Below are 18,859 nucleotides of genomic sequence, written 5' to 3' on the forward strand. Positions count from 1 at the left end.
TAAAGTCCCTGTCATAAATGAAGATAACACCCATTTGTGTGTCATAAAATTCAACAGTAATTTACGATATGTATTTACGACGTGTCTTTACAATACCCATTTACACATAATACAAAAATATGGAAACAAATATACAGCAAACAATAAATTTCATCCAATAACATCATGTCAAACAAGTTATCAAAAAATTAGAATACATTGATATTAAGAGGATCTGATAGTACATTGTTATTAAGGGGTTTTCCCTAACTATATAACCTGATACTACATTGCTATTAAGGACTCCTTGTTTTACATATCATGTCAAACAAAATCCTCCGTGTCATTGGTTTGCCACCCGGTCTACCAGGTAAAAATCTTGAGCTTGGTGTCATGGACGGCTGTCCACCTGGCGTGGATGGCAAGTAAACGCTTGAAGCATTGCCCGACTTTCCATCTTGCATAAAGAAACGAGTTTTTCATATATATTAAAAAATTCATAAAATGGTATATATGTGTAAATAAACGAGTTTTGCATGTATGTGGACAAGTGTGTGATCAAATAAATGGATGTGAGTGATGGGTGATCCTATTGCTCTTTGACATGTGTGGTGGGATTAGTGTACTCGGTTCTATTTCCATTTTCCATGGTTACACCAGATTAGGCAGATGACGAAAATACCCCTTGAAAACTCCATAATACTTGTGGCTAGGTTGCAACAGGCTTTTGCCCCTCTTCGGCTAGTTTTCTAAGCAGATTTATGACTGTAGGAAGAAACTTCGTGGATAAAGATAGAATTCCGGGAAGCTGTAAGCATAAAAAAAAGTATCAGAAACACGAAAAAGAATAAATAATAAATAAATAAATTGTAAACTAAGTGGGACAAATTGTGAAGTATGTTGCTATTATATGAATTTATGATTTGATATATGTATATGGAATGGAACTCACCATGTCATTGCTAAATTCACTGGATATGTCTACTTAGACCCACAAAGCTTTGAAAAGAAGATAACCCACAAAAATAACAAGCAGCCATAATGGATTCCTGCAAAACAAGACAATGTGTGGTGTGAATTGTGGATTTGAGTATTAACAAGTTACTTAGAAAGACAAGAAAACAAACAAACCTTAAAAGTGTCATAAATTCGTTAAATCCTAGGATGAACATAGCAACTATTGCCCATGGAGGTGGTAACATATTGCTATTTTGCTTATTAGCTTCCTGAAAACCATACCAGGAAGGCAGGAAACACAAGAAGAATCTTAGAATCACTTCACTTCATTCATAAAACTAAAAGATATGAGTAACTTTACATTTTTGGTCCCTCGACATAGCTGGTTTTTTCAACTTTGGTCCCAAAAAGTTCTCTTCCAAGTTCCAAGTAAAATGGAGTAGGACCGAAAAGGTTACAAGAACCTCAAATAAGGACTAAAAAAATTGCAAAAATCAGTTATACTTAGGGACCAAAATGGTAATTTACTCTAAAAGATATCTGGGAAGCAATGGCTTGAGTAATAGTATACTCTGTCTCTCTTTGAAATTGACTCCATAATGATTTACACTGAACATGACTTATGAGTGTGTTTGTTGCTGGAACCTGTTTGCACGCACATAATACACAGAATGCAATTAAAAATAATCATTTACACAGATGTGAGTACAATGTACAAATAATTACCTCTTCCCATGTGCTGGAGACCGATGGATCCTAAATGGGGGTATTCTTGTCTTTTTGTGATCCACTAACGCAAGGACTAATGTGTCCCCAATCTTATCACCATCTACATCCAAACGACTTGTAGCCAATACAGACAACAACTTTAAAGACTGAAACATAAATATACATTATAGATTATTAATTTATAATAGATTGAATGATTGACTTCAGTCTATTGGAGTATTTTCTAATGAAGTGACTCTTACAGAAGACCAAACTATTTTGTTAATTGCGTGTATATCTTCCTTTCCAGTCCTGACACGTGGCATAGAATCAGCATCATGGTTAAATAGAGACGTAAATCTATAAAATTAATGAGATAAAATGATTAACTAAATTAATTTTTCATCAGTGAGAGATTAGCAAAGTTATACCTCTCTTTCATGCGATACAAAGCTTTCCCTGCTTCTTCTTTTGTTTTCCTTTCAACTATTCCTCTAGCCAAATTTTCTAAATTTGAAACCATTTCTTCATTGGCTTTTTTGTCCATTTCAAAACCACAAAGTGCATCAGAAAAGTCAGAGATGGTTGTTTTGGTTTCTTGATGAAAAAGTTTCCTTATTGCAAGCCATGTGTCATCACCACCTCCTTCTAGTAGGGCAGCAACTGGTCCTTCCAATGCCACTTTCAATTTTGACTAGAAACAGAAACAAAAAAATCATTTTTAGGTAGTTTGTATACAAGCACCAACAGGCATCCATGAATAAATGGTCAAAACAAGATAATGCATAAGTGTCATTCTATTTTTCCTTACATGTATCTCTGTAAGTTTCAACATGTTATCCGACCTTAAACCAATTTCAGACCGTAAAACAAAACTAATTTTTATATTTTTGTGAGTATAAAAAGTCAAAGACCATAATCAATATCAAACTTAACTCACCTCCTATAGTCCACCGATTCAACGCATTTCCCAAAGAAAGAATTGTTTGCATGACTCTCTTCAATTTAGCACAACCCCTAGTCTGAAACACAGTTGTAAAAACCATCAACATTAATTAGATATAAATTTCAATAAAATTTAAAATAGCTCTAAGATTAGTAATAAACCAGGGAGATAACTATAAATTATCAAAACTTGCATGTTCTACTTCAAAATTCATAATGTCCAGGTTCTTCTTAAGATCATAATAAACAGACAATTTAGTCACCTGTTAGGCCTAATGAATTCATTTTAGTTATCTTTATTGTGTTTTCAAATGAACCAAACTGTTACCAGCTTTGAGTCTTTCCATTTCACCATATTTTATTAACTTTTGAGGTAACAAAAGGGAAATAAAAGGTAATCTTTTATCATATCAGGTAATCAATGAGAATTCATGGAAAATCAATCAACAAACATAATAATTGGAAATGGGTAGTTAAGTAGTATACTAGTGTATAGAAGATGAGGGCATCTATTAGTACACAGCTGGAATTGTAGACGTAAGTAGTCTACCAACAAGATAATATGATTTGACAGATCTATCATTAAATATATGTGATTCTGGAAAAGAATGAAGCTAGATCTAAACTAAAAGCGAGATCATGGAGTTACTAGAAATCTTACCAATCGTAGTCATTCTTTTCCCCTTCATTGGAATTCAGAAGATCATCTAATATATAGAAAGAGAGACTCAATGAGGTTGCTTGGCTTGTGCAAGATTTATTTCAGAGAGAGAGAGAGAGATTTGGTTGACGTAGTAAATGAGTGAAACACAACCACTCGAACAACACCCGCACATGCAACCACAACCACAACCACCTAAGGGTTTGGTTAGAGGGGATGTAAGAACTAAATATGAGAAATCGGCCCTAACAGAAGATCCCAATGGGACCCCTACATCAAGGGCACCTGTAACGCCCGCAGATTCGGGCTAGTCAATTTAAGTCAATAAGCATCAAATAATGACCTTTTGATAGAAGATTATGTAGAATAAATAATCTTAACCTAGTTGTAGTATATGTCACAAGGGCACCTGTAACGCCCGCAGATTCGGACTAGTCAATTTAAGGCAATAAGCATCAAAAAATGACCTTTTGATAGAAGATTATTTAGAATAAATAATCTTAACCTATAATGCCCACAGATTCGGGCTAGTCAATTTAAGGCAATAAGCTTTCATCCCAAGGGCACCTGTAACGCCCGCAGATTCGGGCTAGTCAATTTAAGGCAATAAGCATCAAAAAATGACCTTTTGATAGAAGATTATTTAGAATAAATAATCTTAACCTAGTTGTAGTATATGTCACAAGGGTTTCGTACATATAAAGAGCACTAAAATCTGATTTATAAAGAAGAAGTTATGACCCGTTGAAGTTTTACGGCTAAACCGGCACGACACCGCGTAACGTAAAAAGTGAATTTTTGATAAATTACTTTTTTGCCTTAGGGATCTAAATGAAAGTCGTAGTATATGTTAAACCGAGAATGTACATAAAAAGAACGTCCAAATCTGAATTCGTATGAGGAAGTTATGCTTTTTCTAAGATTTAACATAGCAGTACACAGCCCAGAAATCGAATTTTAGATCGGTCGATTTTTAGCCGACACAACCTAAATGAGGATTGAAGATCTCATTAATTGGAGCTCAACAATATAAAGACAGTCGAAAACGGAGTTCGTATGTAGAAGTAATTTTACACGGTCGTTATCAATGTAATCTTCTCAAACTGTTAAATTTAAAATCGGTCAAGAATTAACCGATGGGGTCAAAAGGAAAGTTGTAGATCCTGTTGCTACCTATGTGTGGATATAAATAACATCAAAAACGGAGCTCTTATGCAAAAGTTACGGATTTTAGAAGATAATTAGTTTTTGGAATAACGAGGAGGCGACACATGGCGTGATCTGAGGCACTGCTTCCTCACCACGGCTTGGCACCATATGATGCACCTGGCCACGAATGCCTAACATTCAGCAAGGGAACTCCCCACATTCACACCCAACTCAGCCTATAAATAGAGGCGAGGATCACCCCCAAAACTCACACATTTCCCATTCTTTCTCTCTCAAACATTCTTCTTAACCCCTCCCAACCCCTAGCACTTCTTAAGTGTTAGAGGCAAGTCCTAGAGAGCCAGAAGGCTCCGAGAAGAAGAGCTTTCGGCTCAGAAGTTCTGCCCCTACAGAGCCAGGTTCCTAGTCAAACCCCCTATAAGTAAGTTATGCTAACCCTACTCTAAGTATAACTTATGTTTGAGTTTATTATCGTTATTATGAACTTATAAACAATACATCAGCTAAGAATTTTAAATTATACAAAGTTTTATAATACCTTTTTAACGGCTCACGGTATGGGGAATCCGGTTTGAAGGGCCTCCTGGGTTGTTGGATTTCAGAACAGCTTAATTGCTAAAATGGTCCTGACCTCCGGTGTTTCATGTTTGGCCCCTGTCTACATGGTAGTTGGAAAGTATTGTTTAACACTTATATAATAAAAACAATATTGCTCGTAGTTGCAATAAATATTAGACTAAAATCTAATGATAATGATATTAGGTTTCATCGAAGGAAAATAAAATTGTTAAAAGCGAAGCGCTGCCCGAGTTTGGAGTCATCACTTTAACAAGTGAGTGCATATTCCCTTTCATGAACATGATTTTAATACAAGTATTGATTAAAGTATTAAGTATATGTTTGTGTGTGAAATATTTGTTATTGCCTGAAATACGTGTAATGAGCATATATGATAATATATGATGATTTAGGATACAAAGTAAACCTAAATTAATTGAGATGAATATCAGATAGTATCTCCTTATGAGTACGGGTGAGATATACATGGAGGGTCGAAATTTAAAATTTGTCATTGATCCGAGAGAATAGATTAGACATAGTCATTTATCCCTAGTCCGATAGTATGGAATGGACATAGTTATTTGTCATTATACCGTGATCATGGATTAGACATAGTCATTTGTCCCTAGTCCGAGAGTATGGAATGGACATAGTTATTTGTCATTAATTCGAGAGCATGGATTAGACATACGTGATCCGGGAGTATGGATTAGGTAAAGCTGTTAATTTTAGATTCGAGAGTATGGATCGTGTCGTTGTGAGGGTCGACAGGGTGGGGTAAAATTGCTTATATGAGGTGAAATTGTATATATTGTGAGTTCTAATATATATATATATATATATATATATATATATATATATATATATATATATATATATAATTAACATTATGGGATTGAAATCCCTATGTACTCACTAGATTTCCCAACCTGACCCACTCAGTTTATTTGTATCGCAGGTATCGATACCAAGACACCTTACACTAAGAGATTAAAGGAAATGTAAATCATTTGTAAATGAATGTAATGTCTGTTTATGCTTATGATTCTGTATTGACAATGACATCCCAAAGTTTTAATGTAAACAAAATACATTTATTCGGAAATGCTTTGATAATATATTTATCATGTTTTCTGGGAACAAATTCTGCAATATTATTCTTCTAAATGGATACTCTGACTTTTAAATTAGCATAAATAAAATTTTTAAAACGACCGTGAATTTGGGGATGTCACAGCACCTGACGTCAAAATGTGGCTGCCAATTAGGTTTTTTTTTCATGTAGAGGATGTAGTTGGAGGTTTTCTTGCAGAGAAAGCCTAAGTTGTGTTGGACGAACGAAGAAGGGTTGGAGGTGGGTGAAGATGAAGTCCCTAGGGTTTCTTTCTTGCTAATTCAAAGATTAGCGTTGATGGAAGAAGGTGGAGGCATCAGTAGAGGGAACAAGGGAGACTGAGAGAAGATCAGACAGGCGGGGGTTTAATTTTTGGGGATTTCATTTCCCCCCTTGTTATTAAAGTGCGTGTTTCATTAAAAAAATTATAAAACGACATGCTTAGATGACACACATTTTGTAATAAGCACCCTACGTGTTTTTTTACACTAATTTTAGGAAACGCAATAATGCGCATCCTAAATCCTTCAAATTTCTTGAGAGGTGACATTATTTTTAGGTCACACACTTTTGCATATCATAAATTAATGTGTATCATAAATCGCGTGTCATTAAAGGTCTATTTTCTAGTAGTGAATGAAAGAAGATTGATAAAATATTTTTTTTTTTAAATCAATGCTAAACTATATTGAAGTATGATTGTAAATGTTTGATGATGTTGTACTTTAATAAATGATACTTGAATTATTCATAATTTTATTTTGTTTTTAGTTTTTAACAGAAGATGGTTAATATAAACTAAATAAAAAATGAAGTTACTATCTTTTGATGAAAGGAAAAAAATAAATAAACATCTTGTAGATCTAAAAAATAATTAGTTATTTCAATAATTTTTTATATGATTTATGTAGAATTATGACTTCCAAATATAACAAAAGATCACTACTTCAAGGACTTAAGTTGTAACTTTGGAGTCAGTGACTCAAAATATGTGAACATTTTTTGCTCAAGGCAGACCACATTTGAGATAAAATAACGACAATATTATTTTTGTTTATAAGAGATAGAGTATATAAAAGGTAATGATTAATGATTTCAAAACTTAAATCATGATTTACCTTTTAAAATCCAAAATATGAATATTTATATTTATATTTTTTGTAGTATTAAATGTGAATAAATTTTTAAGAATGTCACATGACATGATTAGAATCATACTTAAGGTGCCACTTGGCACTTAGTATTTTTTATTCATTAGGTAGTATAGATAGATATATTATTACTAAAACTTGTAGATATTATTCAATTGAAGATATAAAGTATCATGTAAAATTGTTAAGTTTATAATATCACCACAATTTTTAGCAAGTAATGATAAGAAGAGATTTTTACATGCTTAAACTTTAAATCATTCAACTATCTAAATTAGAACCATATATGCATTAAAGATAACTCTTAAGTTTTAAGACTTTCTTATCCTTAATTATGTATCATATATATTGTGCATTAAAGATAACTCTTAAGTCTTAAGAATTTCCTATCCCTAATTACATATCATTTATATTCAAACTTTGGTTATAAATCTATCACATATTCAATATTATATTTATTTATAAAAGATAGAGTATGCAAGAGGTAATGATTCATGATTTCAAAATTTAAATCCTGATGTGGCTTTAAAATTCAAAATATTTATATTTATATTTATATTTTTTTTAAGTATTAAATGTGAATAATTTTTTAAGGATACTTCATGGCATCATTAGAATCGTACTCTATAAAGATGTCAGTAGGCACTTAATGATTTTTATTTATTAAATAGTGTGTGTGTGTGTATATATATATATATATATATATATATATATATGTATATATATACACTATATTATATTATAAAAGAAAATATTTTCTTTCACCACACGCATTTAAAACTGTCATGACTTTTCAGTTTCTTTCAAATAATTTTTATAAATTGGTTAATAATATTTAACAAACGCAAAACTTAAATTATAATCCTAAATTAACTAACCTTCAATATTATAATAACATCTTTTACTATTATATAAAATTATGTGTTTAACTTTTAACATAGTATATACTTAATTTAGTTTGAATATGTTGTTTGTAACATCCCTTTTTTCAACCTAAAATTTTCATTTTTATTTAATTAAAACATCCAATTACAATAGATTATGATTTACATTATGAAGAGCCATGATTATGAATGTGCGTGTGTACAGTCGTCCCTTTCCCTTCTTATGATCATTGAGATTCCTGAAAAACATTTATAAACAACTAGGTAAGCGCTAGGCTTAGTGAGTTCCCCCCAATATACCATATATCATAATACATATACATGCATACATCGAGTATCTAGGCTTACAATCGCTTAAGTTGTTATGGACGTTATCCGGCTCACAATCGCTTAAGTTGCTATTGCCATCAACTCTTCCTTTTGAGTATCTAGGCTCACAATTGCTTAAGTTGCTATTGCCATTACTTAGGCTCAGAATAGCTTAAGTTGCTATTGCCATCAACTCTTCCTTTTGAGTATCTAGGCTCACAATCGCTTAAGTTGCTATTGTCATCAACTCTTCTTTTTGAATATCTAGGCTCACAATTGCTTAAGTAGTTATCCCCATTAATTAGGCTCACAAACACTTAGGTTGCTATTGCCATCAACTCTTCCTTGTCTTTTATCATAAAGCTAGTTCACCCGCATCTTGGCCTTCCGCATGAAGCGGGAGTGCCGCAACCCTTAACGGATCACATACACAACTAACATTCCATGAAACTGTCTATCAAGTCTACTAATACAGGCACATAGAATCTACACTATGAGCTATACTTTACTGGCTCCTATATCCTATCATACGCGGATAGATACTAGAATACTTTATATAGTGAGATGAACTCACTTGGACAGTTAATCTGAAGATTAACAGCTACCCAGACAATCTCACCGATGAACAACGTACCTAACGAGTATTAACCTATAATACTATAACTTATCAAATCCTAAGTGAATCTAGTAATATAGGATAGACCTGTCACTAATCCCAATGTATACTGATAGATCTATCAAGTAAGAAGCAGCCAGACAGGACAGTTGGGAGGCAGGATCATTTCGGCATATAGCTTTTCTGAAATCAAACAACCAAGCCAACATGACAATTCTAGACACCTCTCCCATAAGTAGATCAATCAGTATAACGACATGGAATCACAAATAAATCTTATTTATAGGTTCATGATAACGACTTATGACCATAAATATAAGTTACATTAAAAAGACTAGAGTGTAGCTTAACTTACAGAGGATTTAGCAAAAAGCTAGGAATTATGTGGGCAGAACTCTGATCCGGGAGCTTCTATTCACCGGCTGTCTGACACCGCAGGGCTTCAACTTGATAGCTACTACTACTTCGGGATAGCAGGGCTTCGCCAAAGCCTAAAACTAAGGGAAATGGGCTAAAATCGAAGGGAAACTAGAGAGAGAAATGTGGATGGGGTGAAAGAGAATGAGGCCTAACACTTCTATTTATAGGCCATATGTGCGTCGCGCCTGACGTGCACGCCGCGCACACCTGATATGTTGTTCCTCTCATTTTTCTGCCATGTGTCGCAAATGCGGTGGTCCACGATCCACCTTCTAGAAGGTGTGCGCCGTCCAACCCACCTATACGTGGCGCTTCTCGGAGAACTTCAAAAAATTGTATCTTCTTCATAAAAACTTTGTTTTCGACGTTCTTTATATCCTCGGAAAGCTCTCGATGAGATCTACGACTTTCGTTTAGACTCCATCGGTTAATTTTGACTTTATTTTTAAAGCTTTATTTTTAACATGATATCGGTTCTCGACTGTCATTATATCGATGAAACCATATGGACGAGATCTTCAACCCTCGTTAGATTGCTTTTCCTAACAATCAACTGATTTCTGCTTGAGTTTCTGAGTTGTATAATGCTATGCTGAAACTTCTAAAAATCCTAATTTCCTCTTACGAAGTCATATTTGGACGTTCGAAATACACACGAGTTCGCTTTTACGAGTACTACGACTTTTGTTTAGACTACTAAGGCTACTAAGTTATCTAACTAAATTCCAAATTTGTATTAATCGTGAATGATTATAGATATGCTAAAATGGGGTGTTACAACTCTCCCCCACTTACAGAGATTTCGTCCCCGAAATCCCGTTCCTAGCATTCCTTAAGCTAGTTCCTAAATGTCGTTATAAGAGGATATTCATGATCATCGTGCGATCTAGTCGATATTGCCATGTAGAACTTCATTATCTGCCTTAGACGTACTTCCAAACTCCTCCCGAAGTCTTCCAAAACCGGGAACTCATCAGGTTGGACTATACTCTGTGACAAATGACCTCCTTCAGGCGAGAAATGTCGGCACTATCGACTTGTTATAAGGTGATTGGTTTAGGGAATTTATCTACGATGTCCTAATAGAACCTATTTTCTGGGAAAAATTCCTCTAAAAGGCTTAAGCTATATCCTTAAATCACATACGAATCTAGATTATAACGGTAATGCTACCTAATCCAAGTGTTCCAATAACCTGAAAGTTAACTAAAGTGATCATTACGAGTTTATCGATTCAAAACTTTGGGACCAACATTCTAATATTGGTGACAGACTAATCATAAGGCTTGCCTACCGACTAAACTAAACGTGTAGCCTATCCTGATGCCTAAAGTTACACTAAGGTATTACCATGTGCTTAATGGTTATGGACCTATTTGAATGGTTTATTCTTATGGGTTCCTAATCATAAACACTTTTCCCTTGACGTTGATCATACTGCTAAATTCATATGGTGTGGGTTAACTAAATCCTTTACTATGGTTTGAAATCAAATTCCTAATTTGGGTGTATCCATTGAGTACTCGACACTCCCTAAGGCAAACTATACTATCTATGAAATTCCTAATCTGCTGCGAGGATATTTTTCTCCATTCGTGAAGGTACGAACCTAAGTGGTCCTCTTGGCTATCTAAGTTGTACTTGGGAATTTGGCGAGTTCCTAAATTCTATTAGTCCTTTGGGAGAAAAGACTTACCTATCCTCGAGAAGAAAGAAGGTCGTAACCTATGGTATTCTAACAAAATACTTCGTTCTTACATTACCTGTAGACGAAACTAACTATCTCTGCCTACTCAAGCTGCTGCTATTCTGGACCTTGACGTCATCCTCGAAAGTTAAACTACTTTTTGCACATTTACCTGAGGGTCGTTTCTCCCCCACTTGGGTTCGACCCATCGTCCGCTGCTACTTATCAGTGATCGAAGTCTAGGCTAGCTCTACTTATGTTATCTGTAACTTCCTTTTGACTTTAAAGAAACTGTTGGTTGTCATTTCTAATGACCTTTAACATTCTTATCATGGTACTATTATTTTTGCCTACTGCAAGTGATCTTCTCATGACCAAAATAGGATAAAGTCGTGACAAGTACAGAGTTGTCTAAAATAAATACACACGTATAACTAAACGATATATGAGGACGTGACTATCTTAGGGGAAATACTATCAACAACGACGGTTGTTGAATCTAATACCCTCCTGTTTCTCTCTCAAACAATCGACTTGTCGCCTTCCTACCGACACTCTTGTAATGGTTATCCTAACCATTTCCGGAATGCCCGGATGCAAATGGACGGAAGTCATTTGCATGTGTCCTAATGTGGTCAGGCTAGTGATAATGATGGCATAACTCCACCTCTAGCGTGCAGTTTTGATGTTTATGCCCTTTTTGTCTGCACCTCCCACACTTGGTCCTGGAATATGTCGTCCTTTGGCTACCTCTTTGCATAGTACCATCAAGCTCCTTGGTTATTGTCAGAAGAGTTGGGTCTTGCTCTTGTTTTCTTTTTCCTATTTGTGTTCCAAGACCAAGTTATCCTTCCTGAGTGGTCCTAACTACTTCCTTATTAGTATTTCGACTGGCCAAAATCTGCTCCTTGATCCCGACGATCAATCTATTGGAGACTCTTCTAACTACACCTGGAAACTCTTCTAGTAAGGCATGTAATATCTCAGTGGTAATCTAATCATGCAATGTTGCGTCTTCATTGCCCGTTCCAAAGCTTTCCTTTTTGTGATGTGTATGTAACACCCCGACTCCCAGGTATATAATTTAACAACTTTTATGCTCATCTAAGAAGATCTACTCAATAATTTGGTGCCCCGACTCGTCGTGTAGGAACGGGTTTGGCCACATGGTTTAAGTGACCAACTCGACGAGTTGGTGGACCCAACTCGATGAGTTGGAGCTGGAATGAGAAAACCCTAATCTCTGGGGTTTTGCACCATATTTAAGGGTCATTTGCCCCCTTAGCCTCCCTACAGCCCCCTTTTGAGTCCAGAAACCCTAAATCGTTGTTTACACTTCATTTTGTGTGATTTTAAGCTTAGAAGGTGGATTGTGGTGAGAAGAGCTTGAAGTACTAGAGCTTGGAACAAGAAGAGGTTCTGGATCCGAGTCCTACATCATCTTAGCATCGTTTTGGAGGTAAGAAGTCGTTACCTTGGATTTTCATTAGCTAGATCTTTTCCTTGCTAGGTTTAAGGCCAACTTTAGCATATTTGGGGGATCATTTCGGGTGTTGGGGTCAGATCTGAAGTTGTAACTTCAAATCTAGATTTCCTTAGGTCTCTATTGTCATAAAGGCATCAAAGTGGGCAAGATTTAGCCTTCCTCCATCCCTTAAACCCCTTATCTAGCTTGGTTTTGACGAGTAGAGCCTTGCATGCACGTAAAGTTTGCAACTTTACGTGGCAAACGTGCCCTAGGAGATTAGATCTACTGTTTGGAGCACTTGAGTGGCTTAGAATCACCTGAACATGGAATGGATTGCATGAAATCGACGAGTCGGATAATCCAACTCGGCGAGTTGGGGAGGGTTTTCCCATTCTGAGTTTCTGCATGGACTTGGCGAGTCGGTTAGGCGACTCGACGAGTCATATGGGGTTTCCCCGACATTTGGACACGTTTGAACTCGACGAGTTGCCTGGAAGCTCGACGAGTTGACTAGGGTTTTATGACTCTGTGAGTTCTGGATGAACTCGACGAGTCAATAGGCTGTACTTAACGAGTCGGGTCAACATGGACTGTTGACCTTGACTGTTGACAGTTGACTTTGAGCAAGGGTTGGCTAAGTTTGACTTCTAAGGGGCATTTTGGAAATTGGGAGTTTATGGAATTGGGTCATTGGTAGGTGTTGGTGTTGGAGCTGCATTTGGAGGAGGTTGATACTATCATTCCGAGCTACTTGAGAGGTGAGTTGTCCTCACTATACTAACAGGGTCGAAGGCACCAATGCCGACCCTTTTCAGATTTGTATCCGGGTTAATTGCACGTTATGCTTTATGATATGTATCATGGTTATAGGATGGTTGCTATGCTAGTGATTGGTTAGATCAATATCCTAGTTATAGGATGGTTGCTATGTTAGAGATCGGTTAGATCAGTATCCTAGTTATAGGATGGTTGCTATGTTAGTGATCGGTTAGATCGGTATCCTGGTTATAGGATGGTTGCCATGATTAGTGATCTGTTAGATTTGCATGACTATTTGTTTATATGTATGTGCACATGTTTGTTGGTTTGGGGGATTAGGTTGAGGCAGGTCCTGTTGTGTGCTATAGGCCAAGACACCCAGGGGGGACCGGATAGACTGCGGGCCCGAGTAGGGCAAATTAGTCAGGCCGAAGGCCCGACGAATGGTCCGGATAGGCTGAAGGCCTCGAGAGGGCGGTCCAGACGTGCCGAAGGCTCGGAGACCGGTCCAAATAGACTGAGGACCTGGGAGGTGGTCCATTCAGACTGATGGATCATTATGCATGTTGTATTTTGTTTATATGATATGGTTATATCTGTATGTCGTTGGTATTTTGGGGAAACTCACTAAGCTTCGGACTTACAGTTATTGATTTTTGTTTCAGGTACTTCTGATGATCGCAGGAAGGCAAAGGCGTGATCGTACAGCTCCTCATGTCTTATGATTTTATGATTTGATTATGGGATACTCTGACGTTATACTATTTTGAAAACAAGTTTTGTAATGATCATTAGTTTTGAAATGTTTTAAAAAGTTTAAATTTGGCATGATTTTTATGGATGTTACAGTGTAGTCAACATTCTGTCGGATAACAGAATTCGTTACTACATAATCCGTATGATCCAAAAAGGTTTATAATTAGCTAGAATCTTGTCTCTATGAGTCAAACACAGAAGGTTCCTTCCTTCTGGTGGTGTTTATAGGTAGGATTTCTATATGCTAGATGTTAATCCTAATGAATATGAAATTCATTTTGTCAATTACCTTGATCATCTTCCTCCCTAATTTATCCTATGACACGCTTAGCTACAGAACTAGGTTTGACGGTCCATATCACACTGACGCTTTTTCCTACGAGACAGACACTAATAAGGAAGACGTTCCTCATCTTTCTTCCTTCTTGTACCAGATCATTCCTCTTTGATCCCTAGAGATCGAAGTCTAATCGCATCTTAGCAGGTAGCAACTCTAGTCAGCCTTGATGAAGGCTGCAACACTTCTTCTAACCTTATGACTAAATCGAGACTACGTCAGACAAGGTTTCTCTGAGCCTTACTTACATAGATTTACTTATTCGGAATCAATCCTATATGGTCACTCAGGTCCAAATTTAGAGTCGATCTTCTAGACATTACCCTACGGCAGGTAATGACGGAGATAACGCAAGGATTCTGATAGTGTTAGCCACACTATCTACTAAACTACCAATGCATTAGTAACCTTGAGACTCGTCCCAAAATTTGTCTCGCCGTATCCAAGTTATTACACATGAAGACCACTACAGAAATATGTATGTGTCCCTACGAGCACATACAAAAGATTTTCCTAGACCCAACTAGGACTTTGCATTTCTACCGACACCCTTCCTCACAAATATATGTCCTATCGAGCATATGCTAAATTTTCCTAGACTCTCATTCTAGGATCCCTACCACTTTACTCTACTATTGGCTAAGGAAGAACTTCTACATGCATCAACTAATTTCGGACAGATACGATTACATGCCTCTAAAATCAAATAGCCTGTCAACTAAAAGATCTGACACTATGAAGGTTAGACTCAAACGAGAGCTGCGCCATAAAGGCAAATCAGGCATTCTAAAACTATTTAATTCTAGGAGCATGCAACCTAATGTATTTTATCAAATAACTAACTACTATCAGTATATGTTCTAAACAAATAACAAGCAATTTCCTAAGTTATATGTTAAACTGCCTAGACTTTCCTTCTAGGATCCCTTCTACTTCACCCTAATAATCACCGAGAAAGAACTTCTATTAACACTAATTAATTATCGAATGAATATGATTACATTCCTATAAAATCAAATATTCTGTTGACTGAATGATCCCACACTACAACAGATGGACTCAAATAAGAGCTACGCAATAACGTCAAATCAGGAAATCTAAAACTACTTAATTCTAGGAGCATGGAAAAAAATGTATTTGTCAAATATCTAACTAATATCAGCATAGGTTCTAAGTAGCAGTTAACAAGCAATTCCCTAGGCTATAAGGCATCTAATCAATCATGCAATTTCTACTATGGCAATCCTTGAAAGATCCCTAGCCTACATACTAGCATGCATTTCTAACAGTTCCTATAACAACATATATAACCAATATGGATATTTTGGGACACACTTTCCTTTTTGGGCTCCGACTGACTGTACGCATCCCATTCTTTCCTTTTTGTATTGTTCTTTTAATAAAAAGATTTATTAATTTCTCAAATCCTTAGTTTGAGTCTGGCATTACACGGGTGTCCATCCAGTTCGCTCAAACCAGGGCTCTGATACCAACTTGTAACATCCCGTTTTTCAACACAAAATTTTCATTTTTATTTAATTAAAACATCCAATTACATCAGATTATAATTTACATTATGCGGAGACATGATTATGAATGCGCGTGTGTACAGTCGTGCCTTGCCCTTCTTATAATCCCTGAGATTCCAGAAAAACATTTATAAACAACTTGGTAAGTGCTAGGATTAGTGGGTTCCCCCAATATACCATATATCACAACACATATGCATACATACATCGACTATCTAGGCTCACAATCGCTAAATTTGCTATTGATGTTATGCGGCTCATAATCGCTTTAGTTGTTATTGTCATTAACTCTTCCTTTTGAGTATCTAGGCTCACAATCGCTTAAGTTTCTATTGCCATTATTTAGGCTCACAATCACTGAATTTGCTATTGCCACCAACTCTTCCTTTTGAGTATCTAGGCTCACAATCGCTTAAGTCGATATTGCCATCAATTAGGCTCACAATCGCTTAAGTTGCTATTGCCATCAACTCTTACTTTTGAGTATCTAAACTCACAATCTCTTAAGTTGATATTGCCATTAATTAGGCTCACAATCACTTAAGTTGCTATTGCCATCAACTCTTCCTTGTCCTTTAGCATAAGGCTAGCCCGTCCACATCTTGGCCTTCCGCATGAAGCGAGAGTGCCTCAGCCCTAAACCTATCATATACACGACTAACATTCCAAGCAACATTCTATCAAGTCTACTAATACAAGCATAAAGAATCTACACTATGAGCTCTCCTTTGTTGGATCCTATATCCTATCATACACGGGTAGATACTGGAATACTTGATATAGTAATATGAACTTATCTGGACAGTTACTCTAAATATCAACAGCTACCCGGACGATCTCACTGACGAACAACGTGCCTAACCAGTATTAACCTATAATACTGTAACTTATCAGACCCTAAGGGAATTCGGTAATTTAGCGTAGACCTATAACTAATCCCAATGAATATTGATAGTTTTATCAAGTAAGGATTAGCCAGGCAGGACAGTTGGGAGGCAGGATCATTTCGACATACAACTTTTCTGAAATCCAACAACCAAGCCAACATGACCATTCTAGACACCTCTCCTGTAAGTAGATCAATCGGTATAACGACATGGAATTACTGATAAATATTATATATAGGTTCATAATAACGACTTATGACCATAAATATAAGTTACACTGAAAAGATTAGAGTGTAGCTTAAATTACAGAGGATTTAGTGATAAACTAGGAATTATGTGTGTAGAACTCTGATCTGGGAGCTTCTATACACCATCTGTCTGACACCGCAGGGCTTCTACTTGATAGCTACTACTACTTCGGGATCGCAGGGCTTCATCAAAGCCTAAAACTAAGGGAAATGGGCTAAACTCGAAGGGAATCTAGATAGAGAAGTGTGGAAAGGTTGAAAGAGAATGAGACTGAGCACTTCTATTTATAGGTCAGATGTATGCGACGCACACCTGAGACGTTGCTCTTCCTATTTTATGCCACATGTCACAAATGTGGTGGTCCACGCCCCAGCATCTTGAAGGTGTGCGTCGTGCAACCCACATGCGTGTGACGCTTCTCGGAAAACTTCAAAAAATCGTATAATCTTCATACAAACTCCATTTTTGACGTTCTTTATATCCTCGGAAATCTATCGACGAGATCTACAACTTTCATTTAGACTCCATCGGCTAATTCTGACATTATTTTTAAAGTTATATATTTAACAGGCTTAGACTGTTAAAGTTCGCTAAAAATTCATAACTTCCTCATATGATATCCGTTCTCGACTATCTTTATATCGAAGGAACCATACAGACGAGATCTTCAACCCTCGTTTAGATTTCTTTTCCTAACAATCAACTGATTTCTGCTTTGGTTTCTGAGTCGTATACTGCTATACTGAAACTTCTAAAAATCCTAACTTCCTCTTACGAAGTCAGATTTGGACGTTCTAAATACGCACGAGTTCGCTTTTACAAGTACTACGACTTTTGTTTAGACTACAAAGGCTACTAAGTTATCTAACTAAATTTCAAATTTCCATTAATCGCAAATGATTATAGATATGCTAAAATGGGGTGTTACATTGTTGTAGATGATCCATTGTCATTTTAAAGCCATAAAATTTAAATATAACATTAAAGGATTAACTTAAATCAAAATTTTAGTTAAACTTAAAAGAAAATCTAAAGATTATTTTATAAATAATTGAAAGTTACAAATTATAGTGTTACATACAAAACCTAGATTGTAATCTCAAATTAACTAGAAAACTTTCTATTTTTATAATAATTAAGAGTTGTAAATAAATAGTTTAAAAACAATTTACAACACCAATAGTGTTGCACCATCGGGTCCTTCTTCCATTGGTTACTGTAGATGTGTAACATTCGAGTTTTGGTATGTTTCCTTCTTAGCTCTTAATGCAGAATTGTTAACATTTTAGTCCCTAGCTAGTACGCGGGGCATACTCTATGAGTACGCTTAGCGTACCAACCCATTAGTTGATCGCGGGTTTCACCTACGTATGTAGGGTGTACGGGACAACGCATGGCGTACGTGGTGTGGGATTAAACCCTAATTTTTTGGGTTTGCGCCCTATTTAATCAACATTATACCACCTATTAGACATTTATTGACCAACCTCCATCACCCTATGCCCTAATATCAAAACCCCAAGTGTATTTGGTGAGAATTAAGCTTGAAAGTGAGTTTGTTGGTGTTTTGTGGTGAAGAAGAAGAAGAAGAAGAAGACTTGGAGGGTACTTGGGAATAGCTTGTGCTTGTAGATCCAGGGTCATCTTCACCTTAGCAAGTCTTTTGAGGTAAAAAGCTCTCATCTTGAAGGTCCTTTATGCTAGATCTGCTT

The 18,859-nt window shown here is 36.2% G+C and overlaps 1 pseudogene; it reads right to left on the reverse strand.

The window, feature by feature from the left end:
- Positions 1 to 688: 688 nt before the first annotated feature.
- On the reverse strand, positions 689 to 2,944 carry LOC145158419 (protein ROOT HAIR DEFECTIVE 3-like; annotated as a pseudogene).
- Positions 2,945 to 18,859: the final 15,915 nt, after the last annotated feature.

This window comes from Lactuca virosa, chromosome 2 (assembly GCF_052849685.1).
Source record: "Lactuca virosa cultivar CGN04683 chromosome 2, Lactuca_virosa_CGN04683_v6, whole genome shotgun sequence".
Classification (NCBI taxonomy): domain Eukaryota; kingdom Viridiplantae; phylum Streptophyta; class Magnoliopsida; order Asterales; family Asteraceae; genus Lactuca; species Lactuca virosa.